This window comes from Ischnura elegans, chromosome 4 (genome assembly GCF_921293095.1).
Source record: "Ischnura elegans chromosome 4, ioIscEleg1.1, whole genome shotgun sequence".
In the NCBI taxonomy this organism is placed as follows: Eukaryota; Metazoa; Arthropoda; class Insecta; order Odonata; family Coenagrionidae; genus Ischnura; species Ischnura elegans.
This window is the reverse complement of record NC_060249.1, coordinates 125,864,788-125,883,543: the sequence shown is the minus strand read 5'-3', so window position 1 is coordinate 125,883,543 and position 18,756 is coordinate 125,864,788. Positions and strand designations below refer to the sequence as shown.

The 18,756-nt window shown below is 36.8% G+C and overlaps 1 long non-coding RNA gene across 1 annotated transcript; it reads left to right on the top strand.

Moving 5' to 3' along the window:
- Nucleotides 1-376: 376 nt before the first annotated feature.
- LOC124156939 lies at nucleotides 377-3,571 on the top strand. Its single transcript, XR_006864450.1, has 4 exons — nucleotides 377-494; nucleotides 1,050-1,284; nucleotides 2,490-2,642; nucleotides 3,220-3,571. It is a non-coding gene; the product is annotated as an uncharacterized LOC124156939 (long non-coding RNA).
- The last annotated feature ends 15,185 nt before the right edge of the window (nucleotides 3,572-18,756 follow it).

Below are 18,756 nucleotides of genomic sequence, written 5' to 3'. Positions count from 1 at the left end.
AGAAAGATAAATATGCAATAACACGGTATATTTTACGCTCTTACCTTCGATAAATATGTTTACAAACAAAACAAACAAACGAAATATTTGTGGCGCGTAACCAAGGATTATAATAGCAGTAAGTGAAGCTCAATTTAAACGATTTTAATTTTTCTTGGTTAATACTTTAGGACATGTTTATGCTTTTTTTCTTTTTTTTGAAGGCTTGTAGAAAAGCATTAACCTGGCTGCAAACCCGATAAATATTCGTCAGAAGCTCAATTTCTCTGAGAAGCAGAAGTGGTGCCGCTCAATTTGTCAAGAAAATTTTGATAACTACATTACGTTATGATTTCTAAAACCTTAGCAACCAATGTAAATATTTACTGATGGAAGCTCAAATATTTCTTGAGTTCTTAGTGACTGTTAACATGCTTACCTGGTTCCATTTTCATTCTACCTTACTTGTAAAGCTGTATTGGAACCACTCCTGAGTATCCAAGACGCCTAAAAAGGTGATTACAATCATATTTTATATTCGAAGGTCACGCTTCGTGCAAAATTAGTTTGTAGACTTGGAAGTGACGGTTGATAATGGCTTATTTCGGCTCTGAGTCCCCACTTGTAGTTATTCATCGATGCTATATCCACAGTAAGTCCTCAATTTTATTTTGTATGCCAAAGCTATTCTCCAGCAAAATCAACAAGAAAAACAACGCTTTGGTGCCGCCGTGCGACTTAAACCGATACGTTTATCTACATCTACGAGTGTGCACGTAACGTGATGTACATCTATCGGTGCACGCAACGTAAATAAAAATTCTAAGGCTCGTAATGGGTAATTTTAAGGCAGTACTAATTCTTTTTTATTATTATTAGGTTTCTTTCATTAAAATTGTCAATGTATTATCCCCTCTCGGCGAAAAAAATAAATGTGTTGACTCCCTTAATACTGATAAAACACGAACCAATGTGGGTGATAATGTGACATTTGCTCTCAGCCTCGTGGTCTCCAATTCATTCTTTACAATTGTCCTCTATTTTACTTTTCATTGCTACTACGGCCAAAGGAATGATCGCTCCTTGGATCACAATTTTTGCGTAAATCAAAAAGAAATATTTATCAATGATACGCACCTTCTCCCATTGAAGATTCAATGCCGATGTAAATATTTACTGATGGAAGCTCAAATATTTCTTGAGTTCTTAGTGACTGTTAACATGCTTACCTGGTTCCATTTTCATTCTACCTTACTTTTAAAGCTGTATTGGAACCACTCCTGAGTATCCAAGACGCCTAAAAAGGTGAGTACAATCATATTTTATATTCGAAGGTCACGCTTCGTGCAAAATTAGTTTGTAGACTTGGAAGTGACGGTTGATAATGGCTTATTTCGGCTCTGTAGAAGAATGCAACTTCTTTGGAAATTACTCTTATTGACTTTCGCGAATACATTCAGTTCCTTAATTCAAAATATGAATGAAGAGTAGGATTACACAATTTTCAATAAATGTGGTTCTAAAAATCGAATCAGTGAGATCCCTGATATCTTCTTAGACAAGAGTGGCCACAAGAAAGGTCAACCTTCTGTATGGACAAATTTTTTTACCTTTTAACTTTACTCTTTTTCAACTTTTTCATCTCAAAATCAGGATAATTAACGATCGCTGTTGCTTTATTTCAACTTTATTATTATCTAAATAGAGTTAAAACAAAAGGGTGGTTTCCTATTTTTTTTATTGCCTAAATCGAAAGGTTATTACTACTGGAGTACTACTCCATGCTTTTAGATTTTTAAATGATGACATCTATTTTTAGGGATTAAATGAAAAGTGAAAATTTTCAAGCGCGCGAAAACGCGACGCGTAAGTAGGAATGATGGGAAAAAAGTCCGTGTGACGCATTTCTGGTCCCCCCCCCCCCCCCCCCGCCTTGTGAGGTGACCTATGAGAGGCTCTGAGCGCTGATACGACGCAGGATGCTAGCGGGTAGCTGAGTACCATGCTATCTGGTAGCGCTTGGCTTAAAAAAGGTTTATTAATACCTTATCAAACGAAGAAAACTTTCCGACCTTAGCCAGTTTTAATAGGTGATTATTAAGACATGTTCCCCTGAGCTCTGTGCCTCTTTCATGCATTGCTAACCTCAGACGATGTATAACTCCTATCCTCTCGTGTAGAAACTAGGTCCCTGTGACGTCACGTGGAGTGGCATCGCATGGGCGCCAATCTGGCCTTTTTCAAATGAGGATAAAATTTGGCCCTTGCCATTCGTCTAAACCGGTATTTCTAAAACCAAATAATTTGTGTATTATGAATACACTAATGGTGGGTAACGAATCGCAATCAATGCCTTTCGTTTTCTTCGATGAAGGAAACTACCCTATTCCATAGATTTTTAGCATTCGTCAACACTGAACCTGAAACGTACTAACTGAGAATATATTTAATTTCGAAAATAAATAGTATATGTAGCCTGCTAACTGATGAAATTCTCGTACTTTTTTTAGAAACTACCATTGGCGGCTGCTGCTCTAAGCAAGGAGATGAGAAAGAGAAGGAGAAGGCGCGAAAGTGCCCCTGCGACAGTCATCCTAGTGAAAAATGCACCTGCCGTGACGAGGACATACCCGAGGATTATGACGAGGACGTGATTCGGGAAGGTGGGTGATTTAATGACCGTGAGGCAAATTAAATATTAGATGATTACCAAATTTTGCTACATGAACGTGACACCTTAATTATTATGTGATGTGAGCAATCAAACGAAAGTGGTAGGAGGTTAAATTGCTTCGTTGAAACACTTTACAGGGCGATGAGGAACAAGTTTCTGTGCAGATGCTAGACATTTTTGAATTTTATTTGCTGATATTATAGGAGCTTCACACAGAAAAAACACATTGCGTCATATTTAGATACAGTGAGAATTATCTTATTATTGCCAGAGTTATTTAAAGTAGGAATTAGTATTTAAAGTATGTTTGACCCAATATTTTGAAATAGAAATTTTTTACTCCAATAGGCACATCATCATATATTCATCAGTACAATACTTCCCAAATATAGCCTCAATTAGAGATTAAAAGTGTTAAAAAAATGGTTTTCTCTATTTTAAATTAAAAATGCTATATGTTTATCAACGACAGAACTTAGCAATAGCTTCTTAAAAATTCTTTCATTCCAGACCATTTGCATGACACGTTCAGCGATGCATAATTACATTCCTATTTTCATTTCCAGTGGTTTACCATTAAAAGTCAAAATAACCGAATTAGAAGATTTATTCAAAGGATCTCAGCCTGATTTGCAGAGGAATGGCATTTGCAGAGGAAAGGCATTCACCATCGTGATGCATTCCATTTTTCGGGAGTCATCGTAGATTCCGTCTGGATAACCATCAATGCACGGATTTATTTACAGAAAAATCTGTAAATTGTAATATATCCATAAATAACAAGGCTTTCTAATGGGTATGTTGAAATACCTCTAGCTTCTGCTACAGAGCTTCAGCATTAGCATTCAGCAGCTGCATTAGCTTTCCTGATTGGATAGTTTTTGTAAGTGTGAATAAAGGACGCCAATTCGAAAATGAGCATTTTATTTTCCATTTGCATTTAGTTTTGGTTCGTAGTTTATTATTGAGCCTCGTTTGTTCCCTAGAGTGCAATAAATTTTAATAATGAAGAGATTATGAATAAGATTGAATAACCATGCATTGTAACACAATAATACAATTTCAATAAAATTTCTCCAAAAATATGAAATAATCAGCAAATTGATTTAGGGTATCTCAACATAGTTAACTATATTATAATACATTTTCTTTGATATTAAATTTTCAGTCAACTATGGTCATTCGTCCAAATATTTATGGGTAAGACACAATACGTGATTAAATTAAGGGAATTCAACTCACTCGCAATTTAATCAAAACTATCTTGCTAAAACCTAATCAAATTAAAAAGAAGAATCACTCAAAGTTACGTAGCCTGGTTATGACAATAGATGTTTATACGAAAATTGCGAAACGAAAAGATTATTTTCATTAAAATTCGACAACATTTCATCCCTATTTGTATTCCGTGAAAACAATGATGAGCGTATTGGTAAAAAATGTCATACTGTTTGCGATGCACGTGTAAGTTCTCTACAGAGACCAATTGCGGAACTAAGTTTATAGGCCTGGTTACACGATACATTAACACGTACGGGTTAATGTCTAAATGTATGAACTCGAGAATGAACGCCGAAATGCACCGTGTAACTTGTGAGAATTCATGCACAGAAAATAGAACCTGTTCTAATTTGTTTCATGCATTCGTACATGTTCCGTTCCGGTCCACCAAAACCATTCACGCAAACAGACATTAACTCGTACGTGTTAATGTACCGTGTAAACAGGCCTTATTGCATGCTCCAACTCATCTGAACAAGATTTAAGTACTCAAAAGTAAATCAACGAGTACATATAACTTCTATTTCTGTATTAATAAAGTTATGAACGGTGAATATGTTAATTGCAATTTCGTTCCAATTCGCTGCCGAGTACTCACAAAAATTACAGACTTACAACCTTGTATTACAGTCATTATATTGTCACTATACAGCGTAGCTCCTCAGGCGATCAGGTGCATTACAGCCTTCCAATGCATTGGACGTGGATCACACATAGCACGCACACTTTGAAAACTAGACTATCAAAGAGAGACGTAATTTTATAACGATTTATTTTGCTTGCAGAAGTGATGCTATAAAAATACAGTAAATGATAAAATGGATTAAATAAGCATTCGATGATTTCAACATTCACTAGAATTCATTTTAATAGAGAAACAAGTTTTTCACACATTTTCACATATAAAGTATGTAAAAGTTCAAATGATTACTTTTTAAAATAAATTGGAATGCATCAATAACAGCAAAAGTATTAAAGACATCGAAAGAAATCCATTTTAATTGGGGCGGCATTGGCCGAAAACAAGATTAGCAACATAAAGCTACGCAAGTATTAAAAGAAAATAGAGCTTTCACTTTTCCACAGGTTTATCTAGAGTACGACGCGTTTCAACCGGTAGGTCATTATCAAGTACAATGAGGATTAGTTGGTCGTGGAGCTGTATTCATACATAACGGATGGGTGGCAGGTGGAAGGGTAAGTTTAGGAGAGGAATGCGTCATTCGGTGGTGCGCTTTGGAAAAGGTATGGCAAGGAGTGAGGAATGTCCAAAAAACATTTTTCGTTCATAAGTTAATGGCTCCTCCTTGCACAATTTCCAGTTACTCCAAAGTGTCCAGTCTTCGGCCTTTCCTCTCCACGTGGACGATCTCCGGGTCAAAATCACAAGAATGTTTATCTTCGAGGAGATGTTTCGCCAAGTAAGGTTGAAACGCGTCGTACTCTAAATAAACAAGTGGAAACTTGCCATCTCTATTTTCTCTTAATACTTACAGGATATCATTCCACTACATTTCGCCTGCTTCTGTTTCTTTTATTCATAAAGCTACGCGTTTTGGAATAGAAATATTGAACTCATGCTTACTTGAAATATCACGAAACAATAAGGATAATATTCTACAATCGTACAATATGCACCAATAAATTCAAATTAGTTCCAATGTGATTGCAGGACTGAGGCTGAGACGAGGTGCCCGCGCGAAGGTTGATGGGAATGAAGGAGAGATGAGAAGGGTGGGTTGGGTTAAAAATAGGGAAAGACGATTGTTCTTTTGCGGCCGAGATTGGTTGACGCATTTTGAGGTTGGCACCCGTGGAGAATGGAGTTTGAACTGATTCTTACGCACAGGAAAAGAAAGATAGCATGAGTAGAATATTAGTGAATGATTACCAGCCCTCGCTTCTCGGAAACAGGGGCAAGTGGGTCGGAGAGCAAATAGCCATTTGGTTCGCTTGATCCCTTCCACTGAATCTCTCCGAAGCGGAACCCGCTGCCGCGCCGCCGCGGTGGTAACTAATCCTGATGCGTATCCATGGTGATTGGTACCGGCCGTAAACATCTTAATGAGAAGCGATTGCAGTATGGAGGAGCTGAAGCGTTCCTGTAATTGCCGTCAGGGTCGCCATTATCAGACAGATTCAGTTTCACAACTGGAGAATGGCAATGCAATCACGATCGTCTTTATCATGAATGTTGAAACAACACGGCAAAGTGAATTCTTCTCGGGTTTCCATCCGGGTGAGCTCCATCTCCATCGCTGCCGACGTTTCGATAGAATCCTTTTCTATCGAAACGTCGGCAGCGATGGAGATGGAGCTCACCCGGATGGAAACCCGAGAAGAATTCACCGCCATCATACGCCGGGAAAAAGTGAAATCTTACATAACACGGCAAAGGGTACGACAAGCTTCAGGTGCGAATGCGATACATAATTTTAAATGTATTATTTTCTTAAGTGAAACGGCAAAAACATCGAAATATTAAGAGGGTTGATTAGTTAGTAAAAATGTTTATTTTTCATTGATGAAATACCAACGGCAAGGAATGAAATCAACTGAGTTTGGCGTGACTTGGTGGAACAATAAGATATTGTTGTTGTGAAGATTAATTTCTGTTACGTCCTTGCCGTAGTTCATGTTGAAGCAAAAAACCCAGTACTGTTCCACAAACTTTCATTTTCTGTCGACTAGTTTTGACGGCTATAGCGTCATTATCAAGACAAACAGGTATGTTTGACCAAAACTGTTTTCCTTGATAATGACGCGATAGCTGTCGAAGTTAGTCGACAACAAATAAAAGCTTGCGGAACAGTACTGGGCTTCTTTGCTTCACGATGACCTACGGCAACGACGTAACAGAAATTAATCTTAACAACAAAACTTGAACATTGAAAGCTTCTTTCTCAAAGAAATCAGACAAAACTGAAAGAGGTCAGAACACAACGCACACGATGTTGATACAAAATTAAGCTGCGAAGACCGCGCGCACTCCGGAATGTATTGAATTTAAAGACGGATAATTTAAGGAGCAGCACAGGATGGAGAGAAGAGGATGTTGAGAGGTGAACGGATGCGAAGAATATCAGTAGATAGAATCTTCGATTAGAGGCACCCACTCACAGCTGGGAATGTAGGCTATAAAAGTCAATTTGGCGTAAGAAAGCAAATTATTAGAATTTACGTTAGGAGCATACTTTTTCAGAGCGTTGATGCATCGATAATGAAAGACGTAAAATAGATAAGTTTCTCTCTCGAAATGTAATGCAGAAACATCGATCTATGGCTCAAACTAAATGGATTGATGAAGAGATTAAATAAGAACAATATTTTGAAAACATTAGATGGACAGTTACATCGACGGCACAGTGACTCACGATGGTGTAATCGGAAAAATTGTTTAGTTCCAGCGGTAAGGAGGAGCGGCTGATATAAGATGCTGTAACCGGTCCTATTGTTATTAGTGGAAGTTGCCAATATTTCTTCACGAGCAATGATGAAGAATGTAGAACTGGAGAACTTGTGAAGGCATTATTTTCATAGGGTTTCTTTGCTCCAGAAACTCTTAAATCTCAATCAATGAGTGGGCGACACTTTTGCAATTAGAGTGTGCACTTTTATCCGTCGTCTGAAAGATAAATGTAAAATTTAGTTTTTCTCTAACAAGTCAACTTCTCAAAATACCAACGATAGGCTCATGAGCTCAATTCAAGCTTTTTTCCCATACCCTGGTGGCTTTTTCTCTAACAATCGCCACATAAAGGTTGATACATGAATTCTGCTAAATTCAGGCATCAGTTTGTATATAAGACTAACAAATAATTGATATGCACAGAGAACTCGAATCTCTTCAAAGAAACACACAAAAAATAAAAGTGAATAAAATTTCTCGCGAATGAGTGCGTAATTTTAGAGGAAATGAAGTTGAATGAAGAACCATATTTTATTAAAAAGCGTTTCTAGAGTGTTCCTAAGAGTTTACAATTTTAAAAATATTTTTCTGATGCAATGCATTTTCATATCTTTTGATAGCAGTTTTAGAAAACAATACTGCATTTTATGAATTATACAATGCATAAAAGAGCCCGTTTTTAACTTGGTGCTCAGAAAAGATAGCAAGGATGAAATAAGATATGAACAAGCTAAAGCATCATCAATTCCTCAAGCTTCCGTAAACTAAAGGAGTTTCAAGAGGAATCAACTAAGTAATCAGCAAAATAAACTGAGTGCATTCAAATTCCTTTTAATTACACTCAATATCACAGATCTAAACAAAACGTCTAGGCATAATAGCTAAAGTTTCTGCGATGCTAATTAATTCACGCTTAAAAGTTGCAAAATTAACATAGGGAGATAGATTCATGAGGGGGTTAATTTGGTTCACTATTCAAACGGCGGAAAATACACACTTACCTAGGCTTAAATAACCTTAAGCCTTATCCTTAAAATCCCCAGGAAATTGGCTACGTAAGCGCAGTGAGTCGGAAAGAAACAGGAGTATAGAAGGGATCGACTCTTTAGTTGGCCTGAAGACCCTAAAACATAAATTGAAGTCATGAGAGATTTTGCTCGCGTTGGTAAAGTCAGAGATCCATGTTTAGAGGGAGGGAGGCAGCATTTTTCTCGAATGATGTTCTTTCATTGTCCAAAAGAGACTTTTAGTCAGTCATGCATCGCCGCATCGCACTCCTAACCTTGCGCTGTAATGACGAGTCTAGCTCGTCATGAACTTTCGATGCCAAACCGCGCAATGACGAGCGTATCTCGTCATCGGATTTTCATAATATTAGCACTGTTTAGAGGAACAATATAATTATTTAAAAAGCTTAACAATGTTAAAAGATTCATAGTATACATGAATAACTCATATTTCATGAAACATGATGCATTGCAAGGATTAAAATGATTATATTCGAGTAGCGATAGCTGTGTTCTCCATGTCTAATAATCACATTTTATTTCACGGTTCTACGATGATCACAAATTACAAAATATCATTTCATTACCTACCATTTAAAAGAGAGCCACAGAAAAAATAAAGAGAAAATAGGAGCACGATATTCAGAAAATTAATCGAAGTGGAAGCGGCTAATCTCCGTTCAAACGACAAGTCTCGGCACAAGCACGGAACAATGTAGATGAAGCATTCCAACACACTAGAAGGCAATAAAAAAGCGCTACTTTAAAAGTATCCTATTCCAGAACATCGAATTGTATGTTTTCGCACGGAAGAAATTATAAGCTCAGTTTACAATGACTCGTTCAGACAAAATGGTGAGTTGAAACCATAATGCTTTCTTAGTTACAAATCATTAGGGAATTCCGGGGACTAGATCGTCATAAATGCACATAAAATAATCAGTAAATCGATAACTTAAGGACAGAAAGCAGCAGTAATACGGTGAATATTCAGCTATAAGGACATGATTACTGCCTTCAAGAATAGTGTATAATTACTAACAAACGAAATATTTGCGACATGTTTGCCGGCCTCGGTGGCGGCGGGGTAAAGTCCTCGCCAGCCAAACCAGCAGGTCGCGGGTTCGAGTCCAGCCTGGGTAAGTTACCCTTATCCAGGGTATAGATGTTTGTGATTGTTAAAATGTTATCAACCCCGATGTAAAGGCCGAACAGTGGTGTTTTCGGTGGTGAAAACAATAAAAAAAAAATAAATAATAAATTACTGAGAAGCAGATGTAGCGCCACACATTTTGTTCGCAAATTTTTGTGAAACTCGGAACAAGTTTAAAGCAGCACATTTCTGGAATATTCTTCTCCCGCATTAGCATTTTATTTCACGCGTTGGGAATTTTGATGTGAATAAAAAGCTTAAATAAATTAAATAAAAAGAAAAAAGTCAATTTTTCACCTTCTAAGACAACATTTTTGCGGGTGTTACACGCGTGTCGACTTTTAAGTCATTATGAATCATTATGAAGTAAATTATTATCAGATTACTGGAATCGATCTACTTGATAATAACTTAAAAGTCGCAACGAAAAAAAAATTTCAATAAAAATTTGCCGAAAAGTTCCATGTGCTGAATTTACATCTTCATAACTTTCTGCTAAACCTCGCCTGCTAAAGTTACTTTCACGCATGACTATAATTGGATGAAATTTACTTATTTAATCCACAGACACTCTGCCTTAAAAGTGCCAAAAATACAGTGATACAATGACATACATAACTCACCGTTTTCACCATTAGCCTCCATTTATTTCCATTGTGTAAGTAAATCTCCTAAAAATGCTGCTGTGATAATTCTCCGCGGAAGGAGAGACATCGAGTAGAAAAAGGAGAAGCGACAGCATGTAAAGAAAAGGTGGAAAATATAGGGATTATGATAACGACATAATCCATCACGGCAAAAAAATCTGCCAGCTTTCGTGAGAAGGCACAAAAACATTTCCATTTTAGTGGCAGATAATTTTTTCCAAGTATTCTCTCTCATAAATTCCATCCAAAAAATATCAGGTGATTTGTAGGCTGAATTATTTTGGCACACATTATTTTTACATAGTTGAAGATATTTTTCCGTTTTAATTTTAAAAGAAAAGATATAAATTCTGAGAATAATTTTCCGACTTCAATTCAATATAAGATGGAAATCAACCGGAATCTTCTCGTTCTCACTCTTCTACCTCTCTGAAAGTTATTAAAATATAAACATGTATCATAATTCTTCTTTTTTCATTTCATTACACAGAATAAGGCATAAGAGCCGCAGTTTTCGATGGGCAGGGTGGATAATACGAAGAGAGCATGAGGCCCTAGTAAAACAAGTCTGGGCAGAAAACCCTGATGGAAGATGACTTCCAGGAAGACAGAGAAAAATATGGAAGGATGAGGTGGTGATTGATATGGGGAAAATGGGAGTCAGCGAGACGGACGCAGAAGTGAGAGAGAGCTAGTATGGTGAGCTCATACTACGAATCCTAGATTTCCAATTGCATTTATTGCATAGATTATTTTTAATACTCCAAATGTTTCCTTTTTACCTCTTTCTTAAGCTATAATATGTGAAATTATACCAAATCCAGGCAGAATGAAAATATACACTTCAGGGTGCCCAAAAAATCAGAATAGATGTTGATATAAAATTGAATCTCCTCCCCATGCTGGGTCGAAGAAAGATGACGATCAGTTAAAAGTATGGTTATAGCTCTTGTTAATACTGGTGATGATAATAAGAGTAGCCCTGCGGTAGTAACTACAGCTCAAACAAATAAAGGTAATCGCTCTTTATTAATTCCTGGTGACTTTATATTAATTGTGGTGGCAATAAAATTAATTGCTCCTAGGAGGATAACTGAGGATACCCCTGCCAAATGTAATGAAAAAATAGTTAAATCACCAGATGCTCCAGCATGAACAATTACTCCTGCTAGTGGTGGATATACTGTTCATCCAGATCCAGCACCTCTTCCTACTAAACTTCTTGCTAGAAGTAAGGTTAACGATGGTGGTGAAAGTCAAAATCTTGCATCATTTAATCGGCAGACAGTTGGCGAGGCTAAATATCATTTGGGGTATCAATAGCCATGGGAGTGAGTATATAAGGCATTGTCTTGAGATGAGAAGGAGAGTGTTATGAGAATATTAGGAGAGCGAGGACGGAGGCGAGGGAAAGTGGTGATTGTGGAGAGGGAATGAGTGCGCCGAGAACGTGTTGAGTGAGCAGCGTGAGCAAAGAGACACTTGTGCTCCCGCACCACTCACCCCACGCACGCACGCACTGAATTCATTAACACTCATTAGTCGCCAACGTCATGTTCTAATAGTTTTTTGTTTTTGTCGACGGCTGGATGAGAATGTGCTGACTGAGAAAGAGGGAATGGTGGAAAGGTAATTGGGCGGTGGAATTTTGGGAGCGGAGAAAACAGAAGAAGAGCGAGAGATTGCAAAGAAGATAGGGGACACTGTTGTAATTAGAGTGTGCACTTTTACCCGTTTTCTGAAAGAGTAATGTAAAATTTAGTTTTTCTCTAAGAAGTCAACTTCTCAAAATAGCATCGATAGGCTCATGAGCTCAATGTAGTTTTTTTCTTACACCCTGGTGGCTTTTTCTCTAACAATCGCCACATAAAGGTTGATACATGAATTCTGCTAAATTCAGGTATCCGTTTGTATTAATTACTAACAAAAAATTAATATGCATAGAGCACTCGAATCCCTTCAAAGCAACAAAGGAATAAATAAAACTGAATAAAATTTCTCGCGAATGAGTGTGTAATGTAAGAGGACGTGAAGTTGAAAGAAAAACCATAAAAAGCGTTTCTAGAGTGTTTCCTAAAAGCTTACAATAAAAAAATACTTTTCTGATATAATGCATTTTCATGTCTTTTGATAGCAGTTTTAGAAAACAATACTGCATTTTATGAATTATACAATGCATAAAAGAGCCCGTAAGGTTTTAACTCGGTGCTCGGAAAAGATAGCCAGGATGAAATGAGATATGAACTAGCTAAAGAATCATCTTTTCAAGGAAGGCGTGGAGTGAGGCGAGGAAGAGAGAATAGGTAAGAGGAGATTTGAATCAGAGGAAGGAATTAAAAATGATACGTAGATATGTGATTAAAAAGAATGACTGTGTCTATGACGCGCATTCCTCCTAACTAGTGAAAACTAAAAAAAAAAACAAATTGAGGAGAATTTTTTGCCAGAGGCGAATTCCCACCATAGGCCTTAATTTTGAAATGGACACGTCTGATAGAAAAGCCGCTGCATAGAAAAATCCTCGCATAAGTCTCATCTTAACTGAACGAAAAAGTATGAAAGCCGAAAATAAAATAAAATATAAAGTCTAATTTAGGTTCTAGTAATTATATATTTGAATATTTTGTGGCAAAAAATGAGATAAACTACATTTTAAAAAATGGGAAAGGACTAAGCATGAAAAATGGTGTTTATTAATTGTTCATAAGAATTAGTTCATTCAGAGAGATTAACACTTAAATGGGAGTACGTTGTCAAATGTTGAGTGCAAAGCACCCATTAATTACAATTACTCAGGAAGCAATAAAGGATTGAGCATAGATATGTAGTCTTTCAGCATATCCTCTCACTGAAATAAGTTTTCTAAAGTAATTGTTACCGAACAATATCAATCAAAGTTATGAGCTATGATAGGCCAAAAATCAACTGCAGTCTATGCATGGCAACAGTTTCTCTACAGAGAGAAGGCTAACATAACAATAGCCATTTGGCGCTACTTTGTGATGGCCATCGCATTTCCTAATACTCCAAATGTTTCCTTTTTACCCCATTTCTTGAGCAAAAATATGTAAAATTATACCAAATCCTGGTAGAATTAAAATATACACTTCAGGGTGCCTAAAAAATCGGAATAGATATTGATATAAAATAGCATCTCCTCCCCCTGCTGGGTCGAAGAATGAGGTGTCAATATTATACTTAGTTAAAAGTATAGCATAGGTAAAGTACTTTAGAGGACCTTAATTTCATACAGCTTTCAGATGACACTTTAAGTGGATGAGCTGCACGCACGCACGAACTAAGTAGCACTGAGACTCAATTTTATTGAAAAACCTAACCGTGTACACTTTTCCATTACAATATTTAATAATTTATCTAAAGGCGCAATCTATTCTTCTATTATAATCTATTTTTCTTACGTCTTAAACTTCTATCTCTATATATTCATTTAATTTTCGATTAATTTCATTAGCCGTAATTAATTTTTCTTAAGACGGTCATCATAAGGAAATATAACATTGCTTTAGTCCACAAACTTATTTTCAGTGCTTTTAAGAAATTATTTCTATTATGTGTGTATATTATCCCAATCAGATGGTAAGTACTAGTAACCTCCAGTTAAGAAGAAAAAATTAGGTCATCTAGGCCTCGGCTGGAATTATGGTTGGGACCTAGAAATAAGGTCACTAATGATTATCATTTCGTGTAAATAACTTTCCCATTTTCCATTTGCGAAGTGGAATCGACTTAATTATACCTACAAATCACAGACCTAAGGTAATCCGTTAGGTAAGCTTAATTTTAAAATAGATACAGGATCAATTATAAAATGAAGCTTACCTAACGATCTTAACGGATATTTTATAGCAATAATCAACAAAGTTTGGAACAACTGTCTAGGAATGAGTAGCAAAACTGGGAACCACAACGGAATCCAATCATGTGCAGAAATCCGAAACATGGAAAATCCTTTGGCTTGAGCTGGAATCGAGCCTGGATAGAACATTAAAATTCTCACACAATGGAATATTTTTACTCGGACCATCGTTGTTGCTTTTTTCACGAATGAGTTTAGATGCGGCAAAAATTGGAAACTATTTTGCCCGTAAAACAACTGAACGAGGAGTCCTGTGAATGCGAAAGAGGCAGCATACTGTATGTAACATGTTCAGATTACGCTTACATTCCGAGGACCTTTAGAGAAAATAGGGTAAATATGCTTCAAATTGTAATTGGAATGGAATATGTTCCTTCTAAAAACGATATATTATTTTTATTATTCCCCAGGGGGTCGGGGAATTTTTTTAAAAATGACATGCCTCGAAATACATTTTATATCTATTTACATATAAAATTTATAGGTAGTTATATAATTGAACATGATATGAAAATGAACTCTATGGGCATCCTTTTGGCCTATTTTGTGGCAGAAAATGAGATACACTACATTCAAAAAATGGTAAAGGACAATAGCATGAAAAATGGCGTTTATTATTATTCGTAAGAATTAGTTCAATATAAATATATTTTATATGTACATCGTATATATCATTTTGGCACCAATTTGGGTTCAACTCTCTGGGTTTTACTCACCTTTTTTATATTTATCTGAGGCTTTAGGTGGGGATCTATCATCCAATAGCATTCATGAGTTCATATTTAAGACGCTATTGATAATTCGAATTGCGCTCTAGTTCTCTTAATGCCTATGCTTGTATGTCCGTGCGGTATATCCTCGAAATGACAAGAGCTTTTCGGTGCGAACGGAGGAATAACATAAGGCGATCCAGAGAAGCAAACAAGGGAGGAGGCGAGGTAAAACCTTTTTTGCGAATGTATCTCTCGTCGGCTTGGAGAGTGTGTGAGCATATAAAGGGCGGAGAGGAGGATGAGGGGGAGGGGGCGTGGAGATTAAAAGGGTGAAAAGCAAGAGTGCGGGATTATGTAATGAGAATGAATGTGCGGAGTGCGAGTCTTGCTAATCCCGTTCATTTTTGCGGAGACCGACCGGCGGCAAGGTTGCAGCGTGGATTTTGGTCTAACGAATCTACTTGTCAGGGGCGCCCGGGTCCATTTGCATGACGGGAAAAAAAGAGAGAGAGAGAGGACTGACTGTATTTCCACACTCCGCCGAGCAGAGCAAAAAAGCTAGTCCGAAGTGCAAAGGAGTTCGCAGGATTCATCAAGCAATACTGACAAATTCAGACGCCAAATAAAGGAAAAGGAACATTTTAAAAAATATTACAGCCACTATGACTTTTCAGAGCATGAAGTCAATCCATTCTTTGTCGTATGACCAAAATTTAAAATCCTATTGTGATTAAAAAAAAAGCATAAAAGGATTTTAGGTAAAAAACGACCTCCGATAGACAATAATTGCTAGGATCCTGTGAGATCCAGTTAATTATTACACAATTACGATTCAAACATCATTAACAATATCGAGTCTAAAGCGGCTTAAATTCGGAAAATTAGGTTCCACCTAACAACTTGCGTAAATCCTTTTAATGTTTACTCCCATGCTATCTCTATTGATTCCTAAAGAATACAGTCAGCAAAAATCTTTGTCGTTAGTTTCTTCATGTGATTCGATTCCTTCTATTGGAGCGGTAATATTATTGTACCTAAGGACTAAATTTCATAGGAGATAAAAACTATTGCGTTCTAGTTTTCGACTATCCTTTAACATTTTATACCCTTTTCTTATGCTTAGAACTTGGAAATGTATTTTCATTTGAACTTCATTAAGTTTTGTAATATTAATTATACAATAGAATGAAGTTATTTTATTTCGGAGGGTTTAATTATGATTACACTTATTATAGACTCTTCGAAAAAATTTCAGACAGCTCTTAGATTACACTTTAAATGGGTGAGCTGCTCGCACAGACGAACTTAGAAGCACTGTGACTCAAATTTATTGAAGAACCTTACCTTGTACACTTTACCATCACAACATTTAATAATCTAAATGCGCAATCTATTATTTTTATTTCTATAAACTTCTATCTCAAAATAATAATTTAATTTTATAAATATTAAGTCGTATTTAATTTGATTGACGTAAAAACACTGCGTACTTATACCAAAGGGTAATGGTACTCGTATGACAAACTACTTATTTCCATTACTTCGTGCTGAGTCTGAGCTTGATGTTTTTCATGAAGCTCAGGTTTACGTCAGCATAGAGGTAGGTACTTGAGACCAGGGAAATATCATCGCAGCTTTGAAACTAGAGAAGCATTGGTGGGATTTCAAAGGCCCGTATTTGACTCAGGTAGGTCTTTGAGTACGCTCTCTCATCTTGTGTAAAGGAAAAAAAAATAGGTTTAATGTAAGCTACTCAAACTAAGGCTATGCTAGAGGTTATCCGTATTTAATCCAGGGCACTAGGTCCGAAGCAATATAGGTATTCTTGTAACTTTCCAGAGGTAAATCAATATACTATGAACTCGGATGCCTCACTTGATTGCTCGATAGGAATTAATAAGCATCTTGTAAAACCCACGTGCATGAAATAGCTAACGGTTTCCCTGGAAACGTTCATTAAATCCATCATTTGACCGCCGATATCAATGCATACGGCAGACTGAGTAATACTATAGCTAGAGTGACATTTGCCGTGGATGTTATCTACCAGGGGTCGTTTCATCAAGTATACAGCCATTCCGTAAAATTAATCAGCTTAATCTATTTACGCCATTTCAATGACTATCGCTGCCAATTTACTATTTTAAAAATTAAGTCCGATTTAATTGGAATGACGTGAAAACACTACTTACTTATACCAAAGGAATTCACTATTAGTCAAATCATGCAATAGATTAACACAACAAATGCATTAAAATTACATATATATCTGAGGACAAAGTTACATTTTATTTTGTAATCTATGTCATACGTTAAAAAAACTAGATCATGTAAGCAAACGCAGTGGAACATGTCGCATTATTATTCCCTCTTTCGAGGACACATCACTGCTATTTTATCTTTTATTGCATGTCATTACCCATTAAAAACTTTCACCACATCCTAGAATTTTTGTGTGTTAATTTTAGTAGCGTGCCAAAATATACCGCTTCATCAAATGTTGAAAAAGTTTTCCTTTTATGAATGCTGGAAACTAAAATTCCCGAAAGGGAGTGCAGGAAATACTTACGTGTTCACTTTCTAAATGATATCGATCGTCTTAACTGGGGATGGAGAAAAGGGTGGAACTGATTAGCTTTAGAAAAGAAGGGATGTGCGGATCTAGAATGCCGAAAAAAACTCATGCAATTCCAGGTGAAAGCTTTCAGTCACGGCATTTTGGGAGCCAAGGGTGCCATCTAGTGGCGGATTACTCAACCCCCTGCCGGCGACAACTCCGCGTCTGACGCGTCTTTAAACCTCGACAAAGTCGTCCTTCCACTCATAAATATTTCATGACACTTCACATCATCCCTCTTGGTCAGCGACGAGCGTGTCTCTTTATGCCTAAACTGCCATTTTGGCGGCAAGAAACCGATGAATAGGTTCCCTCGTCTGAAAGCAAGCAACCCATAAATCACCGCCAAGAGAAGGGAAAAATTCTGCTCCCGATGTTTACTCCTACACTTCCTCGTGACATGACATCATTACGTCGACTTGAATGTATTTTTACCGTAGCTCACATTTCAATTTGATTGAACTTCGATCTAATGAAATCGTCAAAAACATGACTTTACCGTGGGTGCTACCTGAATTCATACATTTCATGAGTGAAACAGAAAACTTGTAGCAGAAACCATAGTGCTGAAGACACTTTAAACACGATGAGCTAGGTAATGGGAGAGTTTTCAAGGCTTTCAAGCGTATATACCGTTTGCTTTTTTGAATACATGCAGCAGAAAATCGTTCGCAAAATTCAGAGAGAAAGCATTGAAACAATGAAAACTCATTGCTAAGACGCAATTCCATAATCGATACCAAAAATAATCGATATCGAATACCAAAAATTAGGTAGGCATTCGACCTCACTACTGAGTGCCCATTTCCACGAATTTCTTTGAAATGCGTAATCACGCTTGTTCTATTGCACTCTATATTTAGTATATGCTTAAACATTTTCCAGAGGATAACTAGTTTTTGTTCAATGATTAAGTTATAGAGCTATATATAAGATAGAGAAATTCATAGAGCATCCATAGTGGAACAAGTAAGGTAAGCTCTATGGTCTAAATATATAAGTAGAAAAATAGTCTGCAAAGATCTTAACTGTAACCGTTACATTTGGAGACTATGTTTCATTCGATACTCAGTTTTCGATTCTAATGCTAGTGGGGGGCTGCTTCCCGTCCTGCTGTCTCTAAACAAATTCGCTTGTCGGTATCTGCCTGAACTGCTTTCTTTTCTTCTGCTATCGATTAGATGCATCTTAGAGTTACCTAGTTTTAAATTAATATGTTCATTTCAAATGTATAAAATCAAGCATAATGTATGATCATTTGACAAAATTATTTGCATTTGTTTACACAATAGCGACGTTAAGGGAGGCTGTTATCCCGATCAGAATAATTGCAACGAATGCTGAGCTGCCATTATTGGCGTCCCCAATGTTTCTTCGAAAGAGCTCTCAAGGCGTTTAT